Genomic DNA, 10,739 nt, shown 5'->3' with positions numbered 1-10,739 from the left:
GCCACACTGTCAGTACTAGTGCAGTTGATATGAAAATTGTCATTCTGAAGGGAGCTGAGGTCACAGAGTCTCAAACCTTTATCTCAGGATTGAGCTGCCTTCCTCTCTCACAGGGCTGGTTATCATAACGTCAGAATCTGTACACTGAGTCCACCACACTGCAGAAGTTGAAAGTCAGGTGAGTACACTATATTGCAGAGGGTGCTGCAGAGACAGCAATGAAGAGGCCTGGGTAAGTTGTCATGTCTGATAATGGGAATCTGGAGTAGAAATAGATCTGTGTAACAGAGAGGTATTTATTACATAATAAAAACGTTAGTCAGAGAGATCTAAGTGTTCCTAACTTTATGGCAGTCCCTTTTTGTTCTTACTGTAATGTAAATCTCTCCCAGAGGTAGACTATAGCATACTCTAGAGTAATACAGCCCATCTGTGAAGATGCTGAAGGATTGTGGTAATATGTCAATGTGATAATTTATCTTGCTTCATAGGATGTGTAGACTAATCTTGTGTGTATTATTATTCTAGGTAAACTTACCTGGGTTTCACATCCACACTAAACGTAATAATGGATATGTAGTAAGCACACAACCATGGGAAACTGCATGATGTGAATCTGATTTTTGAATAAAATGTATTCTTATGTAATAGTACATTTATGAGTAATAGGGGCAGTAACTCTGTCTGCATTGAGTTATTCCTGGTAAAATGACTGTTTGGACTTCAGTCTTCAACTTGGGAAGATAAAACTAATGGGAAGAATACCAGCTTGAGGCAATGACAGCGAGGTCTAAATGTGCTTGAGTTACCGCTCCTGGTTTAGTCATACTCAGATGTTAGATATAACTTCATGCTATGCTATCCCACAGTTTATAGTTGTTGTTAATGTTACACAGCGGCTTGTGCATGGAAGTCCAGGGAATCTACCTCTCACTCCATTTGTGTTCGCATTTAGACCTTTATTTCAGTTTGGACAATGTCTAAGGTTTCACATTTTCAGATTCTTTCTAGGTTTCTCAGATGCATCTCCTCTATTATAGTGCATTATAAATGTTATTATAATCTGTTCGACAACATAAGAAGCAGCAAGTATATACAGAATTTTAAATGCAATATTTTAGTAACTTAATTTTCTTCTCATGCACATGTATTTTATGTTGCATTTTTCTACAGAGTAATGGTGTTAATAATTCATCTGTAGTTACCACTCTAGCCTTTACCTCTCAATGATAAAAGTTCATATTGCTGGGGGCATCATATACATTTGATTAATCATGTGTTTGTGAAATAAATCTGGGAGGTAAGAAAACTTTCTGTTTCATCAGAATATATTTAGAATAATTTATTTCAGTAAAAGATTGAAAACTTGATTTGCAATTGTCATTTGCCTATTGAAATCAGCCTTTATAACAAAATGAAAACTTGTTTAAAAGTACTTTATTATCTATCTTGATTTTGTCTGCTTTTCCTGTATGCATGTATGTAGACTATGAGAATGCATTTCCTGCAGAGGAGAGAGGATGGGAGTATGTGAGCCCTTTAGAACTAGACTTCGATATAGATTTTAGCCACCAAGTGGTTATTGGAAAACAAACCCAGCTTCTCTATAATAGCAGCAAGTATTCTTTACCAGAGGGACATCTTTTTAGTTCCCATAAATAAAAACTTTCTACAACCAGAAAACACCAACATAATACTAATGAAGTATGAAGTATGCAAAACATCAAGTGGGGAACACAAGCTACATATAGACTAGAATATGTTTGAGAACATGTCTCATGGCTTTGTGAGCACAGACTGAGGTGACTGTGGTTGTACCACACTAGTGATGCTCAAATTCTTTTAGTATCAACTTTGACACACATGTTATTACATTTAAAGAGTGGCTTACCATTGGTATTTCTATGATATTGTCTTGAAAGTGGAAATAAAAATTGAGTAGTGATCCATGAATCGCTACAATTGTTTATTTATTTTTAATTAAAACACTGCTTGGCCGTTAGCCCTAACTTCTTATTGGCTAACTTTTATGTATTAGTTTAGCCCACCTCTTTTAATCTGTGTACCACCATGTGGCAGTGACTTACCGGAGATTCTAACCGGCATCCTTCTAAGGCAGAGGATCCCTGGCTTTTCTGACTCTGCCTTCTTCCTCACAGCATTCAGTTCACAATTGTTTATTTATATACTCAGTTACAAAAGATTACATGTGCCATTTCTTATGATGTTCATTATGCAAAACCAAGAGAGTACAGATAAAGCATACCGATGATGCAGTAGAAAACAACCATGAAGTCTAAATTGTAACCAATAGAAACGGAAAGATCTATGAATGTCTATGGGCATGGAGTTTTTAACCTGGATTGATGGAGGATATTAAAAAAATTAGGCAAAACTCTGTCTCTGAATAGCCTTCATTAGGGATTCTTAAGAATAATGAAAGAAGGAATCCCTTATAGCAATAATCATATAACAACTGAAATATAGATCTGATGTGATGAGAAATTGAGGTATGCAGTTTAACCCCTCTCTGAGAACAGGGGCACACATATGAGTCTTTATAAGATAAATGAGTCCCTGACTGACTGGCTTTTATGAGTTACTAAAGATATGTTTTTGTTCTGACTGACATGACAGTAAACATAAAAAACTAAAATATCACAGAAGATCATCAGAAATGATTGAGAGAGCTAGACACATGAGAGTGGGCTTTTGTTCACTGTGTAGAATAGGCATGCATGCATTATCAAGGGAGAAATCTAATTATGAGACCTCAGCAACGAAATTGGACTTTATATCTTTGTTGATACACACCATGGGACATAATCAAGCAAAAAAGACTATAGAATTTGAATGATACAGATTGATATACATACAATAAAATAATATAAGCATTATATTTTCCATTATACATGTAACACTTAACAAAATAAAAAATAAATAACTACCAATAAGAATATTAGACTTCATTAGGTTTTACCTCACTGCATGTTTGTATGCAGTATCCTGTTACTGTGATGACAAACACTCATTTCCAGATTGAGTAGAGTGATATCTCAGATCTGGCTACATAGGTGATCTCCGCCTATGTAGTCATTATTTCCTTTCATTAGCATTTCTTCTTACATCACCCCACCGAATGCAGATGAACACATAAACACTGATTCTGAAGCATGTGTTACACCTACTTCTTGGTCATTGTCAACCAAGAAATCTCAGTGGCCACAGCAGCTCTTAGGATGAGGCATATTGTTAATAATTTATAGTAAATATTTCCATCTTCACAGATGTTTTAGGATAGGTCCACTGGCATCATCATCATGGGAATGTGTCTGGCCTCTCAGTAAGCACAGCGCCCGGTAGGTAGGCCACTAAAAGGCTTCCAGGTATGTTAGGTTTCCATTTCTTCCCTATTGGACAGTGTGAACCCTAATACACACACACACACACACACACACACACACACACACACACACACACACACACACACATATATATATATATATATATATATATATATATATATATATATATATATATTTTCATATAGAGAACTTTGAAAAGTTCCCAAGAAGAGTGTTGAGTTGGTGCAAACCTTTAGTACCAGCCAGCACTCAGTAGTCTGAGGCACCAAGACCTATGTAATTTTGAAGTCAGCCTGGTCTACTTAGCAAGTGCCAGGACTATATTGAGAAACATTTCTCAGCCCATCCTCCACTAAAAATAAAACAAACAAAAACAGTAAAAAGAAATTTAAATAAAATTTCCAAGGACATTACATTTTAACCCCTTCTTACTTTCAAAGTGTGTATACTAACTGATACCATATTTCATATTTGTTTGATTGTTGTATGGAGCAGCAAAAATATAGACTATGTTTGTGATACTGTTCTGACAACCATTCAGTGAACTGAGTTCTCAGTCAGCATCAGTGTTCACAAATGTTGAAATGGTGTTTCTTGGGATCATGATTTCAAACTGTGATTTATAAGTTTCATGTAAAGACACCAGCTCTATTAACCTAAATAACCTCTCTCTTTTTCTCTCTCTCAACCTTTTTTCTTTCCCTTTTTTCTTTCTTCCTTTTCTCTTTTCCATCACCACCTCTCTCTCCCTTTCTTTCTTTCTTCTCTTCTCTTCTCTTCTCTTCTCTTCTCTTCTCTTCTCTTCTCTTCTCTTCTCTTCTCTTCTCTTCCTTCCTTTCTCTTCTCTTATCTCCTTCCTTCCTTCCTTTTTTTCTTTCCTTCTTTCTTCCTCTCCCTATCTGGTCATGATGTACTGAATCTATTAGTGGAGCAAAAATCATAATACTACAAAGTACTTTTATATATAAAACATATCTTATAATACAAAGCTACAGAAAAAATACTGCAAGGTTCTCAATAGTTCCTTTAAACTAACTTAGAAAAATCAGACCTCTGCTGAGATTTTGAAGATAACAGACTTTTTGGTATCATTTATGAGGTTACAGCACATTTTTCTTATGTGTGACTGTGCATTTTGAAGTTTTTGTCAATACAATAATTCACCTTACACTTCGTGATGTGTTGATCTTTTTAAAAAATATTATTAAGGATTAACTTGCTATGTTTTTTGCACAAAGTGGATATTAAAGCGGAAATATAAAAAAAATGACCCTAGGAAGTTGTAAGATGTGATTATGCTTTTGGATTAAGGAATATTCCTAATGTGGAACTACATTTACCATATGATTATAGAGGCACTGCAACTGTGTCTGTAGCATGAAAAATAAAAAACAGAGATAGATTTAGTGGTTAAAGCTGAAGATCAGAGAAGAAGTACAGTAAGTCTCTAAAAAGACCTTTTACCTCTACCAATGCTCAGACAAAAGGGGTGATTCCTAGAATGTCCAGACTGCACTGCATCACCACCAAACCTCAGATTCCACACTCCAGTGGCTTTCTGGCTCTTCCCCTTTATATTCCTCTCTCCAACAAGTCATATCACTGCTCTCTCCTCCTCCAGAGTGGTGATATTAAAGGTGTGTGATGCTCAAACACTGGGATTAAAGGCGTGAGCCACCACCACCTGGATTTGTTTCTAGATCAGTCCTGTGTAGTCTGGGGTAGCCTCGAACTCACAGGGAGCAGTCTAACTCTGTCTCCCAAAATCTGAGGTTAAAGGTGTGTGCTACTGTTCCCTGACATTTAGTGGCTTAACTTTGTACTTTGATCTTCAGATAATTTTATTTATGAAAAAAAAACAAACAAAATTTCATAACATTTCTATAAACAGTATAAGTACTATAAGAAAAACTATATATAAGTACGATAAGTATATGCAATATATCCAGACAGTAAGGACAACCATTTCTAGTCCAGTTGCATTTGACAAATTCAGAGAAAATACTTCAGTATCTTTCCTATATTGGTGAGGCTAAAGTCTTGTACCTAATTTACTTTCCGTCATTACTTTCACTACCATCAAAAACTACCTTCTGACATCTCTCAACCTTATACACTTTACACCACTTTAGTAAATTACTGTATCTTGCAAATAAGAAAACTATAACTATCTAGCATTCAAATTCCTCAGAGACCAATGAAGAAAAAATATTAACTTTGGAAGTAGGAAGTTCAAGCAAGTGACTTGTAAAAAAAAGTGAGGAATGACAAAAAGAGCTGGCTTTCTAGACAGCCACCCAAGGTTCCTCTGAATTGTTGGAGTATCCATCTTTGTTTTATTTTTTGAAAAAAAAAACAAACTATCTTTTATTCATTATACATACCCAATACAAGTTCACACTCCCTCCCTTCCTCCAATTCCATCCACTTATTCCATCCACTTCTCAGAGAGGGTAAGGTACTTTGCTTTGGGGAAGGTCCTCCATACTATATCTAGGCTGAGCAAAGTATCCATCTAAAGAGAATAGGTTCCCAAAAGCCAGTACAAGCAGTCGTGATAAATCCTCGTGCAATTCCAGTGGCCCCTCAGTCTGTGCCAGTCATGCAACTGACAACCACATTCAGAGGGATTAGTTTCATCTTATGCTTGTTCTTTCCCTGTCAGGCTGCTGTTGGTGAGCTCCCATTAGCTCAGGTAGATTGTTTCAATGGGTGTTCCCATCATAGTGTTGAGCACTTTGCTCATATTCTCACTCACCCCAATCTTCAGCTGGACTTTGGGAGTTCAGTCCAGTGCTCTGATGCAGGTCTCTACTTCTATTTCCATCTGTTGCTGAATGAAGTTTCTATGGTGACATTTAAGATTTTCATCAGCCTGTCTATAGAGCAAGGCCAGTTTGGGTACCCTTTCCTCTAATGCTTAGGGTCTTAGCTGGGGTCATCCTTGTGGATTCCTGGGAATTTATCTAGAGCCAGGTTTCTTGCTAACCCTGTAATGACTCCCTCAATCAAGATATCTCTTTCCTTGCTTTCATCTCTGTCCTTCCTTCATCTCAGCTATCCCATTGCCTCAAGTTCTCCTTGGTCCTCCCCTTCTCCTCTTGTCTTCCCCTTCTATCTCACTTCTCTCCCCCACCCCTATGTTCCCAATTTTGTCAGGTGATCTTGTCTATTTTGACTTTCCAAATGGATCTATTTTTTTTTTTAGCATTCACCTTCTTACCTAGCTTCTCTATGATCATGAACTATAGGATCAATATCCTTTGTTTATAGCTAGTATCCACTTATGAGTGATTACATACTATATTGATATTTTGGGGTCTGGGTTACCTCAATCAGGTTGGTGTTTTTTATTTCCATCCATTTATATGCAAAATTCAAGAGATGTCATTGTTTTTTTATACCTTGAGTAGTACTCTAATGTGTACATTTTCTTCATCCATTCTTTAGTTGAGGTGCATCTAGGTTGTTTCCAAGCTTTGGCAATTACAAACAATGCTGTCATGAACACAGTTGAACATATGTCTTTGTAGTATGATTGAGCATCTTTTGGGTATATGCCCAAGAGTGTATTGCTGGATCCTGAGGCAGGTTGATTCCAAACTTTCTGAGAAACCACCATACTGATTTCCAAAGTCATTGTATAAGTTTGCATTCCCACTAGCAAGTCTTTCCCCTACTCCACGTATTCTCCAGCATAAGCTATCATTTGTGTTTTTGATCTTAACCATTCTGACAGGTGTAAGATGGTATCTCAGAGTTGTTTTGATATGCATTTCGCTGATGGCTAAGGATGTTGAAAATTTCCTCAAGTGTCTTTTGGCCATTTGAGATTCTTTTGTTGAAAATTATCTGTTTAGTTTTTTACCCCATTTTTAGTTATTATTTGATATTTTTATGTCTAATTTCTTGAGTTCTTTATACATTTCAGAGATCAGTCCTTTTTCTGATGCTGGGTTGGTGAATGTCTTTTTGCATTCATTAGGCTTCCTTTTGTCTTATTGTCTGTGTCCTCTGCTTTACAGAAGCTTCTCAGTTTCAGGAGGTTCCATTTATTCACCGTTGCTCTTGTTGTCTGTGCTACTGGGGTTATACGTAGGAAGTGGTCTCCTGTGCCCATGTGTTGCAGACGACTTCCTACTTTCTCTTCTATCAGGTTCAATGTGGTCATATTGATATTGAGATCTTTAATCCATTTGGACTTGAGTTTTGTGCATGGTGATAGATATGGATGTATTTCTGTTTTCTACATGTTGACATCCAGTTATGCCAGCATCATTTGTTAAAGATGCTTTCTTTTTTCCACTGTTTAATTTTAACTTCTTTGTCAAAAATTAGGTGTTCACAGGTGTGGGGATTAGTATCTGTGTCTTTGATTCCATTTCATTGGTAAACCTGTCTGGTTTTATGCAAATACCAAGGTGTTTTCCTTACTGCAGCTCTGCACTAGAGGTTGATGTCAGGGATGGTGATGCCTGTGAAAGTTTCTTTATTGCACGGGATTGTTTTGGTTATTCTGGGTTTTTGTTTTTCCATATGAAGTAGATTATTGTTCTTTCAAGGTGTGTGACAAATTGTTTTGGATTTTGATGGGCATTTATTGACTCCATCCATCATGATCAAGTCACCTTCATCCCAGAGATCCAGGGAGGTTTCAACATACAAAAATCTATCAATCCATCATATAAATAAACTGAAAGAAATGATCATTTCATTAGATGCCAAAAATGCATTTGATAAAATCCAACAGCTGTCATGATAAAGATCTTGGAGATATCAGGGATATAAGGAACATACCTAAATATAATAAAAGCAATATACAGCAAGCAGACAGCCAACATCAAATTAAATGGAAACTCAAAGTGATTTCACTAAAATCTGGAACAAGACAAGGCTGTCCACTCTCTCCATATCTCTTCAACATAGTTCTTGAAGTTTTGGCTATAGCAATAGGACAATAAAATGAGATCAAGGGGATTCAAATTGGAAAGGAAGAAGTTAAATTTTTGTGGGATTTTTTTTGCAGATGCTATGATAGTATATATAAATGGCTCTAAAAACTCTACCAGAGAACTACTACAGATGACTATACAGTAACGTGGCAGGATACAATATCAAACTCAAAAAACTCAGTAACCCTCCTATATACAAATGATAAAGAAGCTGAGAGGGAAATAAGAGAAACATTACCTATTACAATAGCCACAAAAAACATAAAATAACTTGGGGTAACACTAACCAAAGAAGTGAAAGACCTATTCGACAAAACTCAGAGACATTTTTTTACATGACTATATGTGCTATATGTGCTAAAAAGATTCATTCTATGATAATATCTTTCCTCTGCACTAACATTCCTATAGAGAAATATTTGGAGGGTATTATTACATGAATGGAGTTAAGATTCAGATTTACATAATCCATATGTTCCTTTTCTCTCAGCTCCAGCTGATAATTCCCTAGGACTATTTAAATCCTTTTCACCATCTAAGGTTTTTTTATGTTAGTCAACTCATTAGGTTTTATCCTAACAGTGGACTGCAGATGGGATATGTCTCCAAGAAATCTTTGGAATTCATTAAGAGTCTGAAATTGATCTCTCCTAATTTACACCTTTTGGGTCTGATTTGTTTGTAATCATATTTTGTAGCCTATATAATTAAAATTCAAATTTTCACTTTGTATTTTTTCAGGAGCAATTTGTAATTTCCGTGAAGGCATTTTTTATGTACTTCTTCAAACGTTCTTTCTGAAGTATCTACATTTGAATAAGATAGCACGATGTTCTCCATGTAATGGTAAACTATAGATTTAGGAAATTGCATTTGTAACATTTCCAATGGTTGACTTACAAAATATTGACACTGAGTGGACCTATTTATCAATCCCTGTTGTAGATCCTTCCATGGATATACCTTAGGAGGCTGAGAATTGTTATATGTAGGTACTCTGAAGGCAATTTTTCTCTGTCTTTTTCTTGTAAAAGTATATTGAATAAACAATCTTTTATATCAATAATTATTTTAGATCATTCTTTCAGTAATAGTGAAGGCAAGTGAATGCCAGACTGTAGACATCCCATTGGCAGAATCACATATGTTAAGGTATGGTTTGCTTCTAAGATTGGGGAAATGTTATCCTGAAAATTCCATTGGTGTAATAAATCATGTCCCCACAAATTTATTGCTATGTTAGCTATGTATTGTTTTAATATTCCTCTCTGTATTTCTTGTCCTATGCATTCAATACATATGTTCTGCTTTATCTGAGATAAAATTAGTTATCAACTAAATCTAAATTGACTAAATCACTACAAATAGGAGAAACAGAAATAATCAGAAAACACTCAGGAACCACAAATGCAAGCATGAACAGCAGAATACAAGATGGAAGAGAGACTCTCAAGTGCTGAAGATACAGTAGAAGAAATAAACACATCAGTTAAAGACAACATTAAGTCTAATAAAAGCTTAACCAAAAATAGCCAGGAAATATGGGACATGATGAAAAAGGTCAAATATAAGAATTATAGGTATAGAAGAAGGAGAAGAAGTTTAACTCAAAAGCACAGAAAATATATTTAACATAATCAGAAAAAAACTTTCCCAAACCTAAAGAAAGATATGCCTATGAAGATACAAGAAGCTTACAGAACACCAAATAGACTGGATAAAAAAAAAATCACTTCACCATATAATAATCAAAACACAAAACATACAGAATAAAGAAAGAATATTAAGAGCTGAAAAAGAAAAAGGTCAAGTAATATATAAAGGTAAACCTATCAGAATTGCCAAACTCTTTTTATGAGGCTACAATTATCCCGATACCCAAGCCACAGAAAGACATAACTTAGAAGGAGAATTATAGACCAATCTCACTCATGAGCATCGATGCAAAAATACTAAATAAAATACTGGCAAATCAAATTCAAGAACACATCAAAACCTTGATCTATCATGATAAAGTCGACTTCATCCCAGAGAAGCAAAGATGGTTCAACATCTGAAAATATGTCAACATAATCCACCATATAAACAAGCTGAAAAGTAAAAACCACATGGTCATCTTACTAGATGCCAAAAAAGCTTTTGACAAAATACAACATCCCTTAATAATAAAGGTCTTGGAGAGAGCAGGGATACAAGGAGCATAGCTAAACATAAAAAAGGCAATATACAACAAGCCAACCTCTAACATCAAACTAAATGGAGAGAAACTCCCAGTGAGTCCGCTGAAATCAGGAACAAGACAAGGTTGTCAACTCTCTCCATATCAATATATTTAATATAGTTCTTGAGGTCCTAGCTAGAGCAATAAAACACCAAAGGGATATCAAGGGGATACAAATTGGAAAAGAAGAAGTCAAACTCT

Source organism: Microtus pennsylvanicus, chromosome 1 (genome assembly GCF_037038515.1).
Source record: "Microtus pennsylvanicus isolate mMicPen1 chromosome 1, mMicPen1.hap1, whole genome shotgun sequence".
NCBI lineage: Eukaryota > Metazoa > Chordata > Mammalia > Rodentia > Cricetidae > Microtus > Microtus pennsylvanicus.
Note: the sequence above shows the minus strand (reverse complement) of the source record.